This window comes from Chenopodium album, chromosome 3 (assembly GCF_948465745.1).
Source record: "Chenopodium album chromosome 3, dcCheAlbu1.1, whole genome shotgun sequence".
Classification (NCBI taxonomy): Eukaryota; Viridiplantae; Streptophyta; class Magnoliopsida; order Caryophyllales; family Amaranthaceae; genus Chenopodium; species Chenopodium album.
The window spans coordinates 7,848,881-7,871,485 of NC_137836.1; the positions used below are offsets into that span (position 1 = coordinate 7,848,881).

The window sequence follows — 22,605 nt, forward strand, 5'->3', positions numbered from 1 at the left end:
CCCGTGTCACGGTACACTTTTCCGTGTCGCGGGATACTTTTTTAGGGTTTTTATCATTTTAGGGTTCCGTGTGTTCCCTCAGCACATTTTTTCTATAAATACCCCCTCATTTCTGATGTACGGAGCATCAATTAATTCTCTATTTTTTTCTCTCTTCTATGCTCTAGCCTAAACACTAGCCTACCCTCTTTCTTTCAAAATTCCTTCTTCAAGCACTCCCAAGAGTCCATACTTTACTCGTGGTTCTGTCGTTAAGCCAAGGCGTGAAAGGTAGAACTGTTTGAGGGTTTGGCCCCAAATCAATTCTATTTAATTTAATTTAATTATTGTTTTATTATTATTTCCTTGAAGTTACTAACTCGTTTATTATTTTGTAGTTGCAAACAAATAGAATCAAAGTAAGAATTATGTTCCGGTTATTTCTATTATTTTTCTAACGATTTTATATTGTTGGAATTAAGGTTAAATTGCTTCCAATATTAATGTGTAGACCATATTTCATGTTAAAGGGAATATGTAATTGAAAATCACGCCTAATAAGATAATTTGGACAACCGGTTCAGGTTCCTTTTTAATCTTGTTATTAATTCAAGTGATCACTAATATTTTAGAATTATATGTTGCATTAATATTCAACCAATTTAGCTTAATAATAGTTTGGAGCGAATTAAATATTTTTGTTTGTATGCCTTTGAGATCGCAGGAATCACTTTTCACTATAAGAATGAAGTAGAGGCCAATACGGGCGAATGTGACTCCATGACTCACTTTGTACCATCATCCCTGATCCTCCTTTCGTGGTTCTGAACCATATGGAGTTGGTAATCTCATGGATTATGAATGGGGTGTAACCTTCACGGGTCAATCGTTGTTGCCTATCGTTGTCCCTTATTCGTGGTTGCCTTTTATGATCCATGAACGGTTTACAAGTTCCTTAAAAACTTGTTGGCGGCTCCCTACTTTCCTTGTCCCTAATCATATAATGTCAATTCCCACTTCCTATGAGTACCAAGCATATTCACACATGCTTTAACGTAGGCACACTTCGAATGACGCCTACAATTTGGCGACTCCACTGGGGAGGATTCTTGGTTATTTATCGATTTGAGTTATCGGTATTTAATTAAGATGACACTAGTAGAAAAAGTGCTATTTGTAACTGGCGAAATTGAATTTTTGTAACTGGCATTGTTGGTTGCGAATGTCACCGTTACAACTAGTGAAAATTATTCGTAACCGGCTAATGTTAGTTACAAATAATGTACTATTCGTAACTGGCTTAACCTAACGCCAGTTACAAAAAGTCCATTTTCCAAGTTAAAAAGCATACTATTCGTAACTGGCATTAAGTTACGCCGGTTACAATTAGGGTATTATTAGTAACTGGCAAATATTAACGCCGGTTACAAATATATTTTTTAATTTTTAAAAAAAAAATACTATTAGTAACTAGCTTTAGATTACGCCAGTTACTAATAAATAAATAATTTTTTTAAAATAAATATTTGATTCGTATACAAAATGGTAGCATATCCTACCAAATGGGTTACAACCTGTTACAATTCAATCCAAAACAGCTAACTCCATGGTTTATCACTTAAACCTATTACATAGAATTCGGAAGTCCAAAGATGCACACACTTACAAGTCTTATAAGTTACAAGCAAAGCCATAAATTTAGGGCCAAAAATGAATTAATTTAAATACAAAAGAATATTATCTCACATTACCAATCCTAGGGACATGGATTTGGAAATCTTGAATGAACCTTGTTTATCTCACAACTACTTCAGCTGATAACTCAATACGGCATGCATTAACAATCTTCTGAAGCTGCCATACCTTGGTTGCTCCAAAAACAGCACTTGCTACAAGGGGGTGCTTCAAAATAAAAGCTGCCAAACAGAAGTCAATACTGAAAAGAGATTTGTACGTCGTATTTGCCATAAGTAGAAAATATTAGATCTAAGAATTAAAGTGATGGGCTGACTAAAGTTACTGCATGCTATACTAAGAAGTAACATTTAATAGAATACAAAGGATAAATAGTTTTTGACATGTCTTAACCTTAAAGTCAGATTGAAAAGGCATTTCAAAATCCCATTGTTCAATGCAAAGATGCAACTACAAAATTCACTTTCAGAATATTGACATACCATGCTTTTGTATGTGCACATCAATAAAGACTTGTCATAACAGACAAGAAGATAGATAAAGGCAAGCTAATGATAGTTTAAAGGAAATGGTCACCGGCATTGATCACATAAATGGATGAATTAGCTCTCTCAGTCCTTAATGTCAATTTTATTCCATTTCAGAATATCTCAAAATATCTATAGAAAATTAACATTTAATTCTAAGTTAAAAATTCCATAGTGATGAGTTCAAACTAAATACGGTTGGACAAGGATGAGTAACTGAGAAACTAGCTGATGAATAAAGGAATTCAATTATCATGGCTCACTCTTCTATGAGCTGAGATACCCTGAGGTCTGAGACAATAGTACAGCACTACAAACCCCATATGATCAGTTATCAGAGATGAGGTATTGACAGTACTTGGCTTCTATTTTGGGGGTTGAGAGTGGATTACGATCATTATTATACTCCACGCAGACTTCATGGGTATTATTTGTCATCTTAAAAACTCTCAACAAACATGACAAGCTGATTTTTTTGAGTCCTGCTTAATTCTGAAGGATGTAACTTCTAATGGACTTTTCCATGTTCATACTTTTGTATTTTATTAAAACTTTTTTTTTCTTAAAGATGAAAAATAAAATGAATTTCTAAAATAAGGTTTTGAAGTTGTACTGCATACATGACTCTAAAGCATGGCTATAAGACCAAGTTCTGAATCTAATCTGATTTTTAGTTCTCAATTCAGTTTTGAATTTCGGCTCTGAATTCAGTTTTGAGATTTAGTTATGAATTTAGTTTTGAAATTCAGCTCTGATTTTAGTTTTGAAATTCAGCTCTGAATTCAGTTTTAAAATTCAACTCTGAATTCAGTTATGATTTTCATTTCTGAATTTAGCTACTGTTAATATAAAAATTAAAAACTAAAGGAAGATAGTAAGATTCTAACTTATTCACCTTAAACAAACCCCATAAATTAAGGAGATAAAGAAAACTTCTCTTTATAATGCAAATTCATAAACATTTGATTAGGTCCATTAGTTTTTACAAACTTACTACAATCTTCTCAGCTACTTCTCATTTCTTATCAACTTTAGCCTCAGACAAACCTTTAAGACCAGTCAAATTCTTCACACACACATAAAAAGAAAGATATATTGTATGCATCATAAGGGAGATTTCATAGCATAGAATAACCATTAATTTATTGCTATTCATTTGTAAGTAACAATGTGAATTTAAATGCTTTTTATAGAGACTGCTTTTGACATATTGGACGAATATTTTTCAAAACACAATCATAAATTACCTTTCCTCCTTGGTGTCCAATTCAGCGCAGCCAGTCAGACTAATTCATTTATATAAACTCGTGTTTCTAAGGTTATGTCATATAAAACATCAATTACAACATCTATGACTAATAGTGTAGAATAAAGTGGGAATAGAAAACAGAAAAAGAGTGGCAAAGAAAAATAAAAAGGTACCTGATAGCACCAATGACAGTGCAGACTAGCCACATCTACCGGTTCAACCTTACAGCTTTAACAAACTTACTAAGGAACTCAATATGCAATATACATGACACAGTGAAACAAACCTGAAAAACGAAATTAGAGTTGCACAACATAAAATAACTAATATTGTATACACAGAGTACTAATAGTTCATCAACTTTACCTGAAGTACTAAGGTACTCCTATTATTCCCATGAATAATTCATTTTTTATTAACTCCGTCAAATCCTTAAACCTTATAAAAATGCAAAAGTTTTAACTGTAGCTTATGAATAGTACCCGCTGGTGCTATTACAGAGATGTCCTTGAATTCATTGAATTGCCGATTTTTCCCTTTATTGTTTTGTTTCTTTGGTGGCCTGGCTGTCGCCAGCTGTCTTCTCTCTCTTAACTCTTAAGGCTTCTTCCTTCTTCTCATCTCACTATCTTTCTCTCTCCTTCTCCTCTCGGCGCTCCCACTCTCTATCTCCTCCATTGGAGCAGTTTCTGAGGTACAAAACAAAAGAATTTATGATTTATTTTTTGTTTATTTCTTTTGTTCATCTATTCGATTAGATTTTTCCTCTTATAAGAATGGAGGCGGCAACAGCAGCAGCGAAACCAATAATCAATGTCGCTGCCATTTGCGGCTCCTTTCCATACAACATAGACCTCCTCCGAGCAGGTACTTTCTCTCTCCCCTTCCTCCTCCACAATCAAATTTTAAGACCCAAACTTTGTTCAGAATCAATACAAACAATGGAAATCAATTACATGGGTATTTCGTCATTGCCGATAATTATGTTAGAATTAAAAGTATATAATTATAACAATTAATAGATTATCATATTAATGTTAAATTAAATGTTTAAAATTATGAAGCATTTGTGATGAACCATATATCAATATATAGCTAGAACTGTCGATAATACCAGTAACAAATAATTTAACATACAATCCCAAGTATTGTGTGTATAAAATTAAACAACCTTTTTATTTTAATTGTTTTGGTATGAAAAACTTTAATTCAGGTTTGGGACCCTTATTCCAAAACTCTTATTACCAAACTGCAGATTAATATGTTCCTGTTGTTTTCGAATGTTTTTGGTTGAATCTTTGTGGGTGTATTTGTGCGAAATCGTTTCGTTTTTAATAGGAGTTTATTTGATCGATTTGTTTTCGATTTTTTGGGTTTATTTATTCTATTGTTTTTCGATATTTTAAGGGTTTATTTGTTCTATTTATTTTCATTTTTTGGGTTGAATTTTAGTGCTTCTTCGATTGTGTGGTGGTTTTTTTTTGGGTTGAATTTGATTGATTTATGTTTTTTGGGTTGATTTTTTATATTGTTAGTAGCATTATTATCTGATTTGTAACAGAATTGTTGATCTCCAGGTACAATTCTATCTCCCCTTTCTCTTTCTTGTTCAAATTGGTTCAATTTTCATCTAACCTTTAATATGAATGTCTTTTTTTTTTTTTCTTTTTTTCTCATCCTCCAGTTTCTCTGTTTTTTTTTTCTAAAATAGGCGGAAGGAGTAAGACGGAGCAAGGTTTGGTGGATTCGAGTTTGAGGTGAAGAAACTCAAACATTATTGCATGGTCGATTTGTTTTTAATTTCTAGAATGTAATGATTTATTTATGATCTGTGTTGTGATTTGTGTGTTATTGTTGATGTTTGTTTGTGTTTTGTGGAATTGATGGAATTTTAATTTGATTGATTGAGAAACAAGCTCAGTTGATGTTAGGCTACTTTTTTTTTTTTGTCAAATATGAAGTGGTACATTTGAACAATTGTACCATTATTGTTAAATTCGGTTTGAAATTTATTTATTTTGTGTTCTTTTGTATGAGTGATGTATGAGTAATTGTTTGATGAAGATTGGGTGGGCTTCATTGTTTCTTCCTTTAAGGTTGTGTTCATTTCCCTTTTTTTCGTTGTATTTCTTGTACCTTGATTATGAGCGGTGCTTTAATTTCTATATATGCAGAAATGGAGGGTGAAAAATTATTTCAGAATTATGGGGTGGTTTTGATTCAATCTATAACCCTTATAAAAATGCAAGACGAAACTAATGTAGTTTATGTGGTGGTTCATTTGTGGGCTTTACTGCAGTTTTCGATTGAATTTGATATCAAATGGCTCTTACATAGCAACTTGCTACTAAGGTATCTCTTCATTGTTCATTCTCATGGTTTCCTCTATTTAGTTCGTCTGTTTCAGGCTTTTCCATATTTTAGTTCCGTTCATAAATTTAGGGGTTTTCTCGATTCAATTATGGTCATTTTAAAATTGGAGCTTTTCTGAATTAATTTAATTAGTTCAAATATTTAGGGTGGTTTAAGCATTCTAAAGCTATTTCTTATGTTAGGATATCTGTAATGATTTTCTTATCTGTGTTGTGATTTTTGTGTTGTTGTTGATGTTTGTTTTTGTTTTGTGGAATTGATGGAATTTTAATTTGATTGATTGAGATCTGGAATGGTTCTACTAAAGGGCTACTTTTCAACCTCCGAACAGGTGCCACTATTTTTTTAGCTTCCTTTGTTTTTGTTGTCACATTAGATGAGATGAAACACTCCATATTTTGAAATTTGGAAATTCTATTTTTCATTGGAAGGTAAATATATCATGCCACCTAATGCTGCTAACCTGATCATTTATAAGAATGTAAAATCATGTTTATGTGACAAGCCTAATGGTGGCCAATAAGATCAGAACCGTTTAAATGATCAGTAGAGTAGTATTGTACCATTGGCTTTAATAAAATCGTCACTATTCCTTAGGTTAAAATTTTACTCTTCTTTGTCATCAAAAAATAATAAATTGTTACTCTTCTAATTTAAAATGAGGTCAATTTACTTCTTTTTGATGTTACAAACACACTACTTAATATTCCTTTCTTATGGAGGAGGAGAGGAACTTCTGATGCAGAATTTGCTCCGCATCATTTTTAAACTTTAACTTAATACAAGGAATTAAATATATTAACATGGGTAAATCCTGTATCGTGTAGGCAAACATTTTAAAGAAATTTCGTGACCATGGAATGGGCCCTGTAGGTTTCTATGAGCCTTGTTTTCGTGAGGGAGGGAAGTTGCATTTGAGCATGATGTGTTTTGGTCAGTTTTGGGATCCTGAAGCCAGCAAATATGTAAAAAATCGGCCAATTGATCAAGCAAAACCACCGTCACTTCCACATGAATTTCTAATGTTAGTTGAAAGAGCCATCAATGACTCTCACTCTCTTATAGCTAAACAGTCTGAGGCAAATAATGTAGAAGACATTCTTCTCCCAGTTGTAAATTATTATACACAAACTGGACAGCTCGGTTTACATCAGGCTCGTAATTCGAAAGTTTTATCTGATTTTTCTTGTATTGAAATTACATGGCTTAGCTTTCAGTGTGACAACTAACACTTTCATGTTGAAGAAACATCTGGACAACTCTTCTATAGTACCTATTAGAAATTGTCTTACTGTTGCTATGACCTTTTTTGTTTGCTTGCTTGTTCGTTTGCTGTCAAATGGGATCTTGTTAATTCTTAGAAACAAGTAAATGATCTCCAAAATTGAAGTTAATGGGCATTGTATCACACAATAAAGAACATCTTTTGAAGTTTGGTAAAAAAAAAACTCCAGCTTCTTTACTCATAGTCTCTAATAAGTAATGACCACCTAATCTCCCAAAACGTAGAATAAAATTAGAAAACTGGTGTTTGCTGACTTGCTTTATGCTCTATAGCCTCTATACTACAGGGCTAAAGTGTGTCAGCTTAATAAGTTAAGGAACTAACACCTTAATAAGTTAAGAGTAAGTTGCCTATCTGGAAATTAACTTGGCTTTTTTGTTCTACAATTATACGATTCTATAGTCTATAATGTCAAGCAAAGTGAAGCTCTAGGACCTCATTGCCTTGATTGATACATTCATCTGCTTGTTTCAGGACAAGGATTAGAGTCGGGAGAGTCTTGGGAAAGGAATACCTATTGTGTCTTTCTCCATTGGTGACTCTCCAGAATTTTTATATGGTGATCAGGCAGATGCTGAAGATGCTGAAAAGGCTGATAAGATTAAATTAGAATCTGGAGATGTTCTAATATTCGGAGGTAAATCAAGACGTATTTTTCATGGTGTCTCTGCAATTTTTTTGTGAAGTTTGAAGTGTTTTTAGTGGATTGGTAAGTGAATTAGTGAGAGTTTTGAGTGGTTATTTACATATGGATGGAGAAGTCGATAATTTTTGGTAATGCTTAAGTTAGGGTTTATTTTGCACTGTTGTTGTTATATTCGGTTTCAAATTTTCTTAATGTTGTGTTCTTATGTTGAATCTACTTGTAAAAATGGCCAGGGAAGTTTATATTTGGTTTTTTTTTTTTTTTTTTATATACTTCAGAGCTTTCTCTAACCCCCCACTAAAGCAAAATAACTTTCCTCTCCATTGAAGTAACTTGAAAGGTAATTTGTTGATTTCCCGATCCGACGTCCAAGTATAGTTCTTTTTGCTTTCTCTCTCTTGTTCTAATTGGTTCAATGTTCATCTCTTTGTTTAGATTTTTCCTTTTATTTGAATGTTAGACTGATTAAATTTTTGTTCATTTCTGGGTTTTTACGCAGTTGGATTTTCTGGGTTTTTATTTATTTATTTAATATTGATTCTGAATTTAATCAGCTTTACTAGGTGTTTTTGTGTTTAAAGCTTGATGCTAATATCATTGGAGGAACTTAGTTATAGAAAGGCATGCCTTTTTATTGGCAGAAGTGAATAAGTTAGTTTTTTGTAATTAGTTTGATAGAAGTAGAATATCATATTGCTAAAAGTTTTCTATTTGATTTGGTATAGGATCTTCACTAATTAAAAGGAGATTATGTCAGTTTTCCAGTCAATGTGATCTTCATGGATTAAAATTGACATACCAATGAAACTCAACATTCTATATTTTTTCACACAATTAACATGGTTGGCTGACTTGGAAGGTTTAAAAAATATCTCTAATTAATGGATTATGTTTAGTATCTGCCTGAGATTGTTGTCCTATTATTATTGTATGGACGAGGTCGTGGTGAAAGTAAGATAAAGCTCTAAAACGTTCAATGTGATGGCAAAACCATTTGCTTGTATCTTATACTCGATGTAGTATAGTTGTATATAGCCTATATTATTTGCTTGAATCTTATACTCAATGTAGTATAGTTGTATATAGCCTAAAATGTTCAATGTAATGTCAGACTTTATGAACTATTCAGAACTCCAAGTCCTAAGCTTAATTAAACCCTTTAGCTGTGTATTGTTTCTTATTTGGGTGGTGGATTGTCCGTTTGTTATTGAACAGGAAGTTTGATTGACCGGATAAGTTTTGAGATGCTACCTACATTACATCCTTGGAGTTGATATTGATGATACAATGTAGTTATATCATCACCCCTTCTCTGTGGATAGCCAAAAGGCGAGGCTTGCACTTGAAGAGAATCAAATTGATTATACATTTATTACATGGATGCATCATTCTTCATTCTGTCATGCTGTCATGTTTAAATACAAGGTAGGAAAGTATTTTTGGATATATTTAGTTAATCAGAAGTATATATTCATAGCTTCAAAGATATGAAAAGAGGAACATGGTTAAGTAGAATGTCTTCATGGCATTGAGAGTCGCATGAAACCTATTCTTGGTTGAGTTAATGCATGCATCACCAAGTTAAGTGGGCTTGCAAAACTAAAGATGCTATTACCGTTTACATGCGAGCCTAATTTCGATTGGTAATACGATATATAACACTAAGATGCTATTACCGTTTACATGCGAGCCTAAGAACACTAAGATGCTATTACCGTTTACATGCGAGCCTAAGAACTACAACCGTTGAAATCGTACATAAAATGATTTATAGATAAATAACCAATAAATAAAATTTAATATATAAACATATGATATTTCTCATTCATTTTATACATTCCATATCGATTACAAACTCTAATTACTAAAATTTTCAATAGAAGAACCACTCGAAAATTTTCTACTTTAAATAGTCTAACAAACAAATATACAATACTTTTGTATATTTTACATTTAATCCATTTTACATAACTTTATCCCTTAGCGGTGCATTTCCTTATAACTAATCCTTATTATCACAATCATTCTAAGACGAAGCTATTCGAAAAATATTTAGGTACTCCTCAATAGGAAACTATTTTGCGTTCTACAATAATGTCTAAAACAATAGTATATTTTTTTTAAGAATCTTTAAATTATCAAATTCTAGATAACTTCACTTATAACAATTGTTTTTCCATAGATATTTCCCCATAGAAACTTTATCACTACTCCTTCTCAGTACTTATAAATTCATGCATCCTTGCTATTACAAAACCCGAACACAACCACGAATATCACAACAACCGAACACATTCACGAATTTTACTTATCTTGCCGTCGGGGGGGCACGCTCAACGCGCGTGCTCCAACGACTAGTATTTCCAAACACCAAAAAACCACTATAAGAAATCTAATTAAGCAGATTCCCCTCACCCACTCTTTCTGAATTTGGCTATTGGATATTAACTGAACACAATTTTTTTCGTCGAAAGGAGGATTTGATTTATGAAAGAAAGTCATGATCCTTCTTAAAGTAATAATCACATCATTTAACCTCAAACAATTTAAAGAAACAAAATGGATAATCGAAAACTTTAAAAAGGAAAATTGGAGTTAAATACTTGAAGTACCCAAAATAATCCTTATGAAATTTTCACTCTTTAAGCTAATGTAGTTGTACCTAACTTCCTTGGTGCTGCGTGCTTAAGCACCTAACCAAAGCAAACAACCATTACATAAAACCCAAAAATCAAATGAAAATAAGCTACAAATAAAAATATATAGTTGTATACCCTAGCCTCTCCGATTTAATATACTTCCTCCGTTTTTTTATTATTGCACCATTGGGGTTGGGTACAAATATTTTGGTAGTGAAAAAAAGTAAGAGAAAGAAAGGTAAAAATACAAAATTGTCCATGTGACATATTAATAAACTAAAAAGTAATGGTATGTTGGGTATTTGTAGTGTGAACACAAATAATTTTTTTCCTAAAGAGGAAATGGTGCAATATTTGTGAAATTATCTTAAAACGCAAGTGGTGCAATAATAAAAGAACAGAGGAAGTATATATATATAGCAAATAGCATATAAATTGTAATCCCAACAACCAAGACCTTTTTTCTGGAATGATATATATAGCATATAGCATATTTTCCTTGAATTAAGCTATCTTAAATTTGGAATAAAAACTACTCCCTCCGTCCCCAAAAGAACGACCCTTTAAGGTTGATTTTGCGGGTATTAATAAAATTAAATAAAAAGAAGTAAAGTATATTGAAAAGATAAATTTATATAGGGTTTATAAAAAAGTAGAGAGAGAGAGTAATAAATGTATATGGAAAAACAGAATTTTATTCGGGGAAGCTAATTTTGCACAAATATTATTGCAAATTGGTGGGTATTTTAATGCTAATGAGTCATTCTTTTTGGGACTAAAATTAGGCCAAATGGGTTTTCGGGGACGGAGGGAGTACATAATTTAGCCACAAAAGTCTAACATACTAAGACAAATAGAGCCAACTAACTTGAAATAGTGAAATTGAAATGGTATAATACTTGAGAAGCTTAAGAAAGTGGATTTACGGGAATGTCCTTTAATAATTGAAGTTAATGCTCACCACCTCTACCATTTACAATATTATTCATTGCCACAAGCCTATCACATGATAGCTGCAACTAATTTCATCATAACATTACCACCTAGATACGTTTGACATTTAATCTTACACTTTACTAAAAAAATCTAGTTGTCGATAGTTAGGCAAGAAAAGCAATTACTTAGATAACATATACTTTCATTTAGAACAAACGAATACAAAGTGCCCGTACTAGTTCCATTGCAGACAGTCTACTCCCAATACCATCTACATTTTAGTAGATATTTTTCTAAAGCATTCTTAGCTCTAACTTTTTTTTTTTTATGTATTATTCATTCTCCAAAACAAATCATAATTACAAGGGGTGGTACACTGAATGGCATACCTTATGCGACATATAAGAGGAATCACCCCGCGACAACCACCCTCCGATAGCCTCCCCTACGGCAGCAAGCCAAATAGGCCACCCAGCAGCAACCTGCGCGCTCTCCTTCTACAAACATGCATTTCGGAATTGTCCCACTTGTTGGATGATGCTAAGGAATTACAAGCCCCAATTGCACTCTTTTGCGCTCGAAACTCTCGCCACCCAGCTGCTCAAAAGTAGATGTTCCTTAATCGCAATTTACTATGAAACCCAAGTTTTAAACTAGCAAATAATTAAACCCCTAAACTTCCATTAAATTCAATTAACAACAAAAGCACAAACCCTATAATTTTTAATTTTTATCTTAGTTCTTTTTTCAAATAATCGGTTAAAATTGATGTAAAATAGATAAATTAGGTGGAGAAAAAGAGCTTACCTTGATGATACTCTTCGATGAATTAATGATTTTTGGATGAATTTTAGAGGAGTTCCGAAGGAGAGCGAAAAGTTATTGAGGTTTGTTCTTCTAGAAAAATTGGGGCAAGTTTGATTCGGAGGAACCGAGGAAGAGTAAGAGTAGTTTCTTTAAAAAATATATAAAAATATACAAGTACAGTAAGTGTTGTGCAGTTATGCAATCGTGCTCAATAGCATTTGTAACTAACCTTAATAAAGTCCACTACAATTGACAAAGTCAACAAATTTTGACCTACTATTTGTAACTAGCCTTTTTTATGTCCGTTACTAATGGTTGGTCTGTCTATTTTTGAACTACTTATTGTAGCTAACCTTGGATATGTCACTTATTAATGCTAATTTATTTGTAACTCGCACTAACAACGTCAGTTACGAATACCCTTGTAGTAACTAACATAGCTTATGCCAGTTACAAATAGAGCGTTACAAATAGCATTTTTTCTACTAGTGTGAGTGGATGAGACTTGAAAGATTGTTGAAAAATATTCCTGTGATTAATTTGGCATTTTTGCGCATAGAGTTTTAACGTCGCATTTAGGTCTGTCCCGTAGGAGAAATTGAATAACTTGATTGCGTACGAAGGAAAACAGGGTACCAGTCAGATTTTCTGACTGCCGTGCCACGGCAGAATATGTCGTGTCATGGTACAGTGCACCGTCTGACGGTGTGCAGTACCGTGGCACGGGAATCTCTGCCGTGTCACAGCAGTCCTAAAATCAGTCTGGTGGCTTGTTTTATCTTCTCATAGTCAACTTCCTTCGATTTTTCTGAAAAAACGTGTGTGTTCTACATGCGTCTTAGCCCCGGGGGATTTAAGCTCTATCAACCCAAAAATGCTCATGGCAATAAGGGTTCATCTGAGTTATTAAATCCACCCAAACCATGGAGTCGATTTCGATTTCATCACGAACTCGCGGAGCCGCCCGTTGGCATACACCCTCAAGGGAGGCTGCCTTGCTAACGTGTCCAAACTCTTAACCATGGTACCCTATTGACACCAAATAAACCTGACCAAAGTCGAACATAGAACTTGACCTTAGGTTGCGAACTATTCTTTGCATCATTGTGCCTACGTGTTTTATGCTTGGTCGTTTTGATCCTAACCTTAACGATCTTTTTTTGTCTATGGTGGATTATTTTATAACTGATGATTGCCAATGGACCGTACTCATTTAGTAATTAGTTAAAAAAAAAAAAAAAAACTCGTGCCACGTCAACATCCACCGTGGCACGGGAAAGTCCACCGTGTCACGGGAAAGTTCACCGTGTCACGGCAATTTCCACCGTGACATGGTGGATTTCCAGCACACAAAAAAAAAAATTCGTACCACGTCAGCATCCATCGTGGCACGGGAAAGTTCACCGTGTCACGGTGGATTTCCAGCACAAAAAAAAACAATTCACGTGCCACGTCAGCATCCACCGTGGCACGGGAAGGTTTACCGTTGCACGGGAAAGTTCACCGTGTCATGGCAATTTCCACCGTGGCACGGTGGATTTCCGAAAAAAAAAAGCCACCGCGTCACGGCAGCTTGTCTCGTGACACGGTACAGTTTTCCGTGTCACGGTGCCCTTGAAATAAGTCCAGTCAGCTTTTTTTAAGTCTTCCGTGTTAATTTGGTCCTCGTGTCAGTCATTTTTGTTATTGTTTACATGTCTAGCCATACGATCGTACCACGAGTCTTATAACATCACTTAGTCACTCACGAGTCAAGTATAGTCCACACACTTTCTTTAGGTTCCGACTCGAGTCATGCACCAGGTCGTTTATGATCATATATTAGGTTCATGCACCCTTTTTTCGTCATAATAAAAAAACGAGTGGAGTTTTCTCACCTGTTTTCAAATGTCTATTTTTTCCTTCCTTTCCTATCTTGAGCAATGAGTCAAAAAATTAATTGAATTATTTTATTTCACAGTACTTGGTCAAGGAGCAGGGATAGATTAATACGGTTCGAGTCATTACCGCAACAATCTCTTAGATCTAATAGGCGTTCAAGGAGAACTTTGCCATCTCTACATTACTTATCACCTTTCAATGGCCACTAAAGAAGATATTGAGAACATCAACAAATCCATCGAGGCACTGTCTGCCATGATGCAAACCCTTACCACTAGGGTCACTACCATGGAACAAAACAAGGTCACTGTTTCCACCCTTGACAAATTGAAGGAACAAGTGAGTAAGATTTCTGAGGATTTCATTTATGTGGAACGGCCTCCCACTCCTTTGGATGTGAAGGACAGACTCCCTGAAAAGTTCTCCACTGCTGATATTCCAAAGTTCAAGCCTACTGACAATCCAATATTCCATTTGAAGGCGTTCTCTGCAACCATGGCTCTTAAGGGATTGGACGTAACACTCTTCCCTACGGTGTTCCCTCTCTCCTTAGAACATGCTTGCCAACAATAATGGTTTTATTCCCTAGATGCCAAGCATACTGCGACTTGGCAAGATGTCACTGACAGTTTCATGAACCGTTATAAGTGTAACATTCAAACTAAAACTTCTGAACGTGAACTCTCCATTCTCGAACAGAAAGAGAATGAAGGCTTCACCGCTTACCTGAACAGGTGGAGGGAAACAGCTTCACTCTTGGTAGATCCTCCCAAAGAAAGAGAGATGGTTCGCCTCTTTATTCAAAATCTGACTCATAAATATAGGGAACATCTCAAATTTCTTCCACTGAACACTTTCGAAGCTGTATACGACATCGGCATCAATATCGAGGATGAGCTAATAAAGACTCCTGGTAGTAACAATAATAACACTTGGAAAAACAAGAAGAACGACCATCCTTCTTCTTCGTCTTCTAAGCACGAAAATACTACCAACAATATAAGCCAAGTTGATCTCAATGAAGTGTTAGCTCTTGATACTCCATTGTCCAAGAAGAAAAGAACTTACACTCCTTTAGGAATGACTTATGATGCGACCTTTGATCGCCTTTACAAGCAAGGCTTAATCACACTTATTGGGCCATTTCCAGAGCCAAACCTGAAGAAAGGAGCGCCAAATGGAATCCCAATGCCCATTGCAAGTACCATCAAGGAAGGGGCCACACTACGGAGCAATGTTGGAATTTGAAGGACGTCATTCAAGACTTGGTAGATGCAAACAAACTTCCTGTCCCTCCAGGCGGCAAGAAGTAATGAACACAAGGCGCACAGAAGATCCTTCGTGCAAGATTTCATGATTTCTTTCTTTATCATTCATCTCCATTCCCCCATTCAGGTCTAGCATAGGTTTTCCATTTTGAATTTTTATATGTTTCATGCGTTTCGTTCACCTTTTCCATTAATAAAATGAGCAAATTTCCTTTACATCTCGATCATAGAATTTTTCATTCATTCATTCATTCTCAAAAATAAAAAATAAAAAATAAAAAATAAAAAAAATCAATTACCGAACTAAACCCAAGGTACACCAATGACTTGAGTCACCTTTGCAACCCTGTCATTCCCTGTTAACCGTTCAATCACATTCCATTTCTTCGTCAACCATTTTGAGCCTCGTCTAACGTTTGGCCTTCATTTCTTCAACCCACATTCACTTAACCTTGGGATTGGAAGATGTGTAATTGTATAACTTTCAAAAAGCAAGTAAAAATAAAGCAAAAAAAATAAAAATAAATAAAAATAAAAAGCAGCAAAGCAACAATAAAACAATGTCTAAAGGCAAGTGTTCCAATGTCTTTGATACGAACACGTCTCGAATTGTGTCTCTTATCGAGTGCTTGGTACCGTTCCTGAGAAACATGAATGCTAAGTGAGTGATGGACCGCATGATCTAATATTGCCTACATTGATTCAAAAGAATGAAAAAAAAATGTTGAAAATAAACTTGCAAAATTCAAAATTTTAAAATTCACAATTATACATCTTGGGGGCTTCTCTCGGGTCTTGAGCCTTTTACCCCTTTCTTCCTTAAACTATCAACTTAACCACATTACAACCCTTAAAAGACCTCTTTGAGGTGTACATACACTTGTGCAAAGTTCGGTTAGAGCTACGTTCGGCCTGATTCCTAACGGATACGTAGGCAACCTCACATTGAGGTGCGGCCACATTCATATTCATATCTATGCATGATCGAGTCAAAGAATATCCAATGCTTATCTCTATATCCCTACCCATTTAGAGCTAGACTTGGGGGCTTGAACCCACATCACATTAGCTTACCCAGCCGAGAGAGTCATCATCTTTAACTCTTCACGCATATATTTCCATCACCATAACCTTTGCAGCCTCACCTTAGTATCACTTTCACACACTTCTCTCACACATACATATCCATATCATCTTTCCCTTAAGAACCCTTTATCATGAAATTTTGTTTCCCTACCACGCATGCTTCATCATCTTACAAGACAACATTCATCAGAAGAAACGTTGTATACTTGCTTAGCTTCTTGACCTGAGCAATGTTCATTGTTTCATGCATCGCATAATGTGCATGTGCTAAGTAACATTTCTATATCAATGATTTGTAATAATACAAAGCATATCGTTCTTAGCTCCTTGACCTAAGCAACGTTCATAATCACTTCATCTATATACGTGCTTAGCTTCCAGACCTAAGTGACGTTCAAGATCGTTTCTTTACACATATATGATGCTTAGCTCCATGACTTAAGTTCATTCATCTATCGTGTCACATGATGTAATTGTCCTTAGACTCCTGGCTTAAGAACATGCGTCATGCATACATTATTTTCAGGACAAGCAATTCAATCCATACGATTCATTTCAAGGAGGAAATTCAAAACTTCTTCCCTTTTTCATTATTTTATTTTGGGGAAGTTCAAAAACTTTTTCAAATTTTTTATCAAGGGAAGTTCGAAAATAAAATTTCATTTTTCATGTCTTTCTTTTTGGGGAGAAAGTCGGTACCCTCCACTCGTCTCATGACGAAAATGATGGAAAATTTTTGCTTTTGCATTTTCGGTTGCTTGTGTCTGCACACACACACACTCAAACTATACACACACAATCACAAGTCATACTCATGTCATGTCATGTCGTGTCAAGTCAAGTCAAACTTGGTCAAGTCAGTTGGTCAAGTCAATCATAGTCTATACGAGTCCCTTGGAATATTTTATTTTGCAGGTCTCAATTACACCCCACGTTCGGGGACAAGCGGACCATCTACAACCCACATCCGGGGACAAGCGGACCATCTACAGCCCACGTCCAGGGACAAGCGTACCATCTATAGCCCACGTCCGGGGACAAGCGGACCATCTACAGCCCACGTCCGGGGAAAAGCAGACCATCTACAGCCCACGTCCGGGGACAAGCAGACCATCTACAACCCACGTTCGGAACAAGCGAACCATTTACTGCCCACGTTCGGGGACAAGCGAACCAACTACAGCCCACGTCCGGGGACAAGCGGACCATCTACATCCCACGTTCGGGGACAATCGAACCACCATCATTTCATGACGCAAGGTTCTCGATACACAGAGACTTGCAATCTCATTATCTGTCGAATTTCCTCAAGCATGGAAAGTATTATCTGGTGGATTTCTTCAAGCATAGAAAACCGCCAAATTCCTTTGTCGGCTTTCCTCAAGCATGGAAAGAATTATCGGTGGATTTCTTCAAGCATAGAAAAACGCCAAAATCATATGTCGACTTTCCTGAAGCATGGAAAGTGTCATCTGGCTTAGAAAGCTAGCAAACTCATCTGTCGGCTTTCCTCAAGCATGGAAAGCATTTCAACAAACGTCATCCGGTGGATTCCTTCAAGCATGGGAAGCTGCCAAACTCATTTGTCACCGATACACTGGTGTCAGATACGTATTCTATCTTTTTACTCTTTATCTGTGGAATTTTCATTTTTCTGCAGGTATCGGCGTATACAGAGTGATTTAGGATCGTAGAACGTCTTAAATAATTCTCCGTCCCTATCGACTACTTTGACTATCGTTTTCAAAACTGACGTTTCTAAAAACTCAGTCAAAGTGGGGGCTTCTGTAGACACCTAAAAATGTCTCCCCAAAACCAAACCTGATGATGAACAACCTTTCACCGTCACTATTGGTCGGGTTCAGTATTTAATCTTGAGAGTGCTTAAAAAAAGTTGTGTTTAATTAAATTCATTTTTTGAATAGTCCATGGATCAGTCTTGATGTTTGGTCAAAGCAGATTTTTTAATTTCAGCCCAAACCTTTTTTATTTTATTGTTTTATTATTTATTTTGTCCCAAACTTTTTATTTTAGCCCAAATAATAATAAAATCAGAAAATGGCCCGAAATTATCAATCGGCACTTAAAATGCTGAACGAAATTAGGGTAAAAAATGAATTTAGACGGAAAAGCGGACTGAAAACTCCAACGTCACGACAATAGTCCACCGTGTCACGGGAAACTTCCCCGTTTGACGGTGGGGTTCCCCGTGACACGGGACACCTGCCGTGACACGGAGATTTCCGTGTCCTTTCCTCGTAAACCCTTAACGTGTTTTCTCCTCCCGTTCACTAAATATTTCTCGCGTCACACAAATTTGTACCGTGTCACGGTAAAGTTTCCCGTCTGACGGTGGGATTTCCTGTGTCACGGTACACTTTGCCGTGTCGCGGGATACTTTTTTAGGGTTTTTATCATTTTAGGGTTCCGTGTGTTCCCTCAGCACATTTTTTCTATAAATACCCCCTCATTTCTGATGTACGGGGCATCAATTAATTCTTGTTAGGTACGCGACACGCCTATCAGAAACACCTAGCCATATTCGAAGTTGCCTTCGCCCTAGACGTGAAAGGTTTAATTTCTGAGGGTTTGGTCCCAAATCTCTCTTTCAATTATTTGATTTAATTGTTTTGTTTATTATTTTCCTTGAAGTTACTAACGTGTGTATTTTGTTATTAGAAAGAGGTACGAGGCATCCAAGTAAGTGCTTTAATTGTTTTAATTGATATTATGATATAGAAATCATGCTTAGATTGTTATTATGATTCCTAGTATCATGTTAGGATGTTTTCCTTAATTTGATGTTTAGGGTGACAATAATAAATTCCTAGCATCATGTCTAGGGTAACTTTAATATTAAGTATGATTAAAAGTATGATGTCTTTTATGTTCTTCCTAATATTTATGATTGTTAGTATCACGTTAGGGCTAAAGCTTTGATTTTTATTGCTTAGTGACATGCTAGGATTTGTTATTAATCTTGTTAGTATCATGCCTAGGATCTTGCTATTATTATTATGCTTTAACATGATTATTTTTATGATTATAATTGTTATAATAATTGTGATGATCATTATTATGTTGCTTGATATTTATTGTTATTGCTTGATCACGCCTTTTATACATGTTTAAAGGGAATTTGTACTTGTAATCACGCTTAATAAGATAATTAATAATCTTGTTAGGGTTAATTATGATTATAATTCAAGTGAACGCCAATAATAGATTTATTTGTGCATTAATATTCAACCAACATAGATAAACAGGTTTAGGGTTAATCCTATTGCTTGTATGTTAGTCAAAAAGCGCACATGAATACGATCAGAATAAAGTAGAGGCCTATTATTAGGGCAGGTTCAATATCTTTTAGGTTGGATTTGTACCTTCATCCCCGAACCCTATTTGGTTCAAGACCTTATGGAGTTGACGATTTCTTGGATAGTTAAGGGGTGTAACCTTCACCTCGTGAACGGTTTACGAGTTCTTAAAACTTGTTGGCGACTCTTTTGCTCTATCTTCTTTCCCTTTGGACGCCACCGTACTTTAGTGTATGATCACAGTGGGGTTCAAGCTAGGGGATTAACGCTTGAAATATTCCCTACAGTTTTTGGCGACTCCATTGGGGAGGATTTCTATTTTAATTCCTGAATTTGTTTCGGCAATGATTTAGAGTGAGTGGATGAGACTCGAAACATTCTAAGTATTTCATGTGCGTAATTTTGATTAACATTATTGTCATATGCATAAAAAAGATCTCATTGGAAAGACCATCCGTAATGAGTTAAAACATAGGATTTTACACGTAGGAAATTTGAGAAATATCTTTCACAACTAGAACCGAAATAACACTGCGCGAAACTGGAAAATTTTATCGAGCACAGAATGCTGCTGAGGCATGTAGGAATTAGCGTCAGCGAACAGAAGCTGGTGCCAGACATTTAACCGTAGCGCCAGACGACAGCCATGTCGCCAAGCGCTACAGCTAAATCCTGGCGCCAACCTCTGTTTGATGGCGCCAAATTCTTCCAATACCGAGTCAGAAATATGCGTTCTAATTTCGACCAGTTTTTCGTATTGTTTGCTCGATCCTACTTCCTAATTGAGTTTTTCTCACTTTTCTGAAACCCATATGTGTTCTACATATGGAAATAACCCTCTGGGAATTTATGCTCCATCTACCTGATTGAACGCTCTTAGCAACAAAGGGTACATCCGAGATTATTGAATTCACCAAACCATGGAAGCGAGTTTTTTCTAAAATTTGCGGTGTCCCATCCACTCGCGCCATCCCTTCACGGTTAGGCTTCCGCGCGGTGCATCCGGACAATTAACCATGGACCCTCTATTGACTAACCCATATCCCGAACTATAGAGAACTAGAGCCATGGTTAGGTTGCGAACTCATTGCATCATATTGTGCCTATTTGACTAATTGTGCATTATTTATCGTGCATATGATATATGTTTTTCTTAACCGTTTGTTGACATGTATTGAGATTAAATAAATTAATGACTTAAAGAACTTTGCCTAATTAATTAATTAATTTAAATAAAGTCTAATTTTTTTTTAATCAGAATTGACCTAGTACGACTTTAGGCATCCCCTGTTGATTAATAACACCGAAAACAGTTCCAGATTGAAGCTCCAGCATTGGCGCCAATGTCTGAAATGTAGCGCCACTCTGTGGAGTGTGGTGCCTGGCGACAGATCTGTCGTCTGGCGCTACACTACAAAGTGCGGCGCCAGTCCTGTCGTTTTGGCGACAGTTCGGTCTATTGCTCGAGTCATCACCTTGTGTCTAATTAACCAGTTTACTAATTAATTCGGTCAAATATTACTGTCAATAATACCTTGTTAAGTCATTAATTGAGTCTAGTCACATAGTCTAGCCACATGGTCATGACACGAGTCTTAACGTATCACCTACACTCACTAGTCTTAGCACACACTTTGAGTATATGTCACCATGACCATGTCTTAGGTTCATGCATGAGTCGGTATTTTCCGTCATTTGAGTTGGGGGTACATTCTATTCCTAATTCTTCATATCCCTCCATATACATCATTTTTCTTCACATTCTATTCCAATCATTCTTCACTTCCTCCATCCATTACATGTTGAATAAAGTTTGAGTCAAATAATTAACAATGAATATCCCCAAATTCCTTTTCCACGGTATTTGGTCGAGGAGAGAAGGGCGATTAATCAAGGATAACCTCTTTATTCAAGTCTCACTTTTTGATAAACCAATTCGTTAAAAGAGGAAGGCTAAAAAGATAATGGCAAGTCAAGAAGAGGTCAATGAACTTAGGAATCAATTGAATGACGTGACTGGGGTGTTAAAGGCTTTAACCCTCAAAATTGATGACCCTGTGAAGCAACAACAAATGGAGCTCATGCAAGAGAGCTTGAGCAAGCTATCTAGTGACTACAAATTTCAAGGCATTAGTTCACAAGGGGTCTTGGTGGATAAAGAACTTCTTCCGCATAAGTTCAATGCCAACGACATCCCGAAATTCAAGGCAACTGACAACCCTTATTTTCATCTAAGAGCTTTTGAAACAATAATGAGTGTTAAGGGTATTGATAAGAAAGTGTTTCCCTCTATATTTTCTCTATCCCTTGAAACCGTTTGCCAACAATGGTTCTTCTCCCTTGACAAAGAGAAAACCTCTACCTGGGAATCGATAGTAAACGCTTTCATTGATAGGTACAAATGCAATATTCAAGTTGAAACCGATTATAGACAACTTGAGATGTTAAAACAAAAAGAAAACGAAGGGTTCACTTCTTTCTTCAACAAATGGAGGGAAACTTCTGCTAATATGGTCAAAACTCCCACTGAAAAGGAATCTGTGAGGATTTTTATCAAGAATCTCTAAGGGAAGTATTCAAAGCACTTACAATACCAACACAAGTTGAATACTTTCAAGGCTGTCTATAACATAGGCATTGACATTGAAGACGACCTTCTGAAAGATAATAGTGCGAGAGGAAAGAAGAACGACCATCCTTCTTCTTCCTCTCCCATTAATGAGGTACGTACCATGAACACCTCTAAATCATGAATCCAAAGATCAAAAAGGGTGTTCACTCCACTTGGTATGAGTTATGAAACAGCTTTCGAGAAGTTACATCACAAAGGACTAGTCATGCCCATAGGGCCTATCAAAGATCCAGTTTCAGAAGCCAGGCCACCCAAGTGGGACCCTAATAAGCACTGAAAGTATCA

The 22,605-nt window shown here is 35.7% G+C and overlaps 2 long non-coding RNA genes across 4 annotated transcripts; one reads left to right on the forward strand and one right to left on the reverse strand.

The window, feature by feature from the left end:
* Positions 1-1,476: 1,476 nt before the first annotated feature.
* Positions 1,477-6,639, reverse strand: LOC145623799 (uncharacterized). Of its 2 annotated transcripts, XR_014110245.1 has the most exons (3): positions 3,933-6,610; positions 3,624-3,736; positions 1,477-1,895 (listed from the first exon to the last, which is right to left on the reverse strand). It is a non-coding gene; the product is annotated as an uncharacterized LOC145623799 (long non-coding RNA). The 2 variants fall into 2 exon arrangements; XR_014110244.1 differs by having other exon boundaries at positions 3,624-6,639.
* On the forward strand, positions 4,178-7,675 carry LOC145623798 (uncharacterized). 2 transcript variants are annotated; one of them, XR_014110242.1, is made up of 4 exons: positions 4,178-4,317; positions 5,162-5,207; positions 5,750-5,802; positions 7,583-7,675. It is a non-coding gene; the product is annotated as an uncharacterized LOC145623798 (long non-coding RNA). The 2 variants fall into 2 exon arrangements; XR_014110243.1 differs by lacking the exon at positions 7,583-7,675 and adding an exon at positions 6,651-7,124.
* Positions 7,676-22,605: the final 14,930 nt, after the last annotated feature.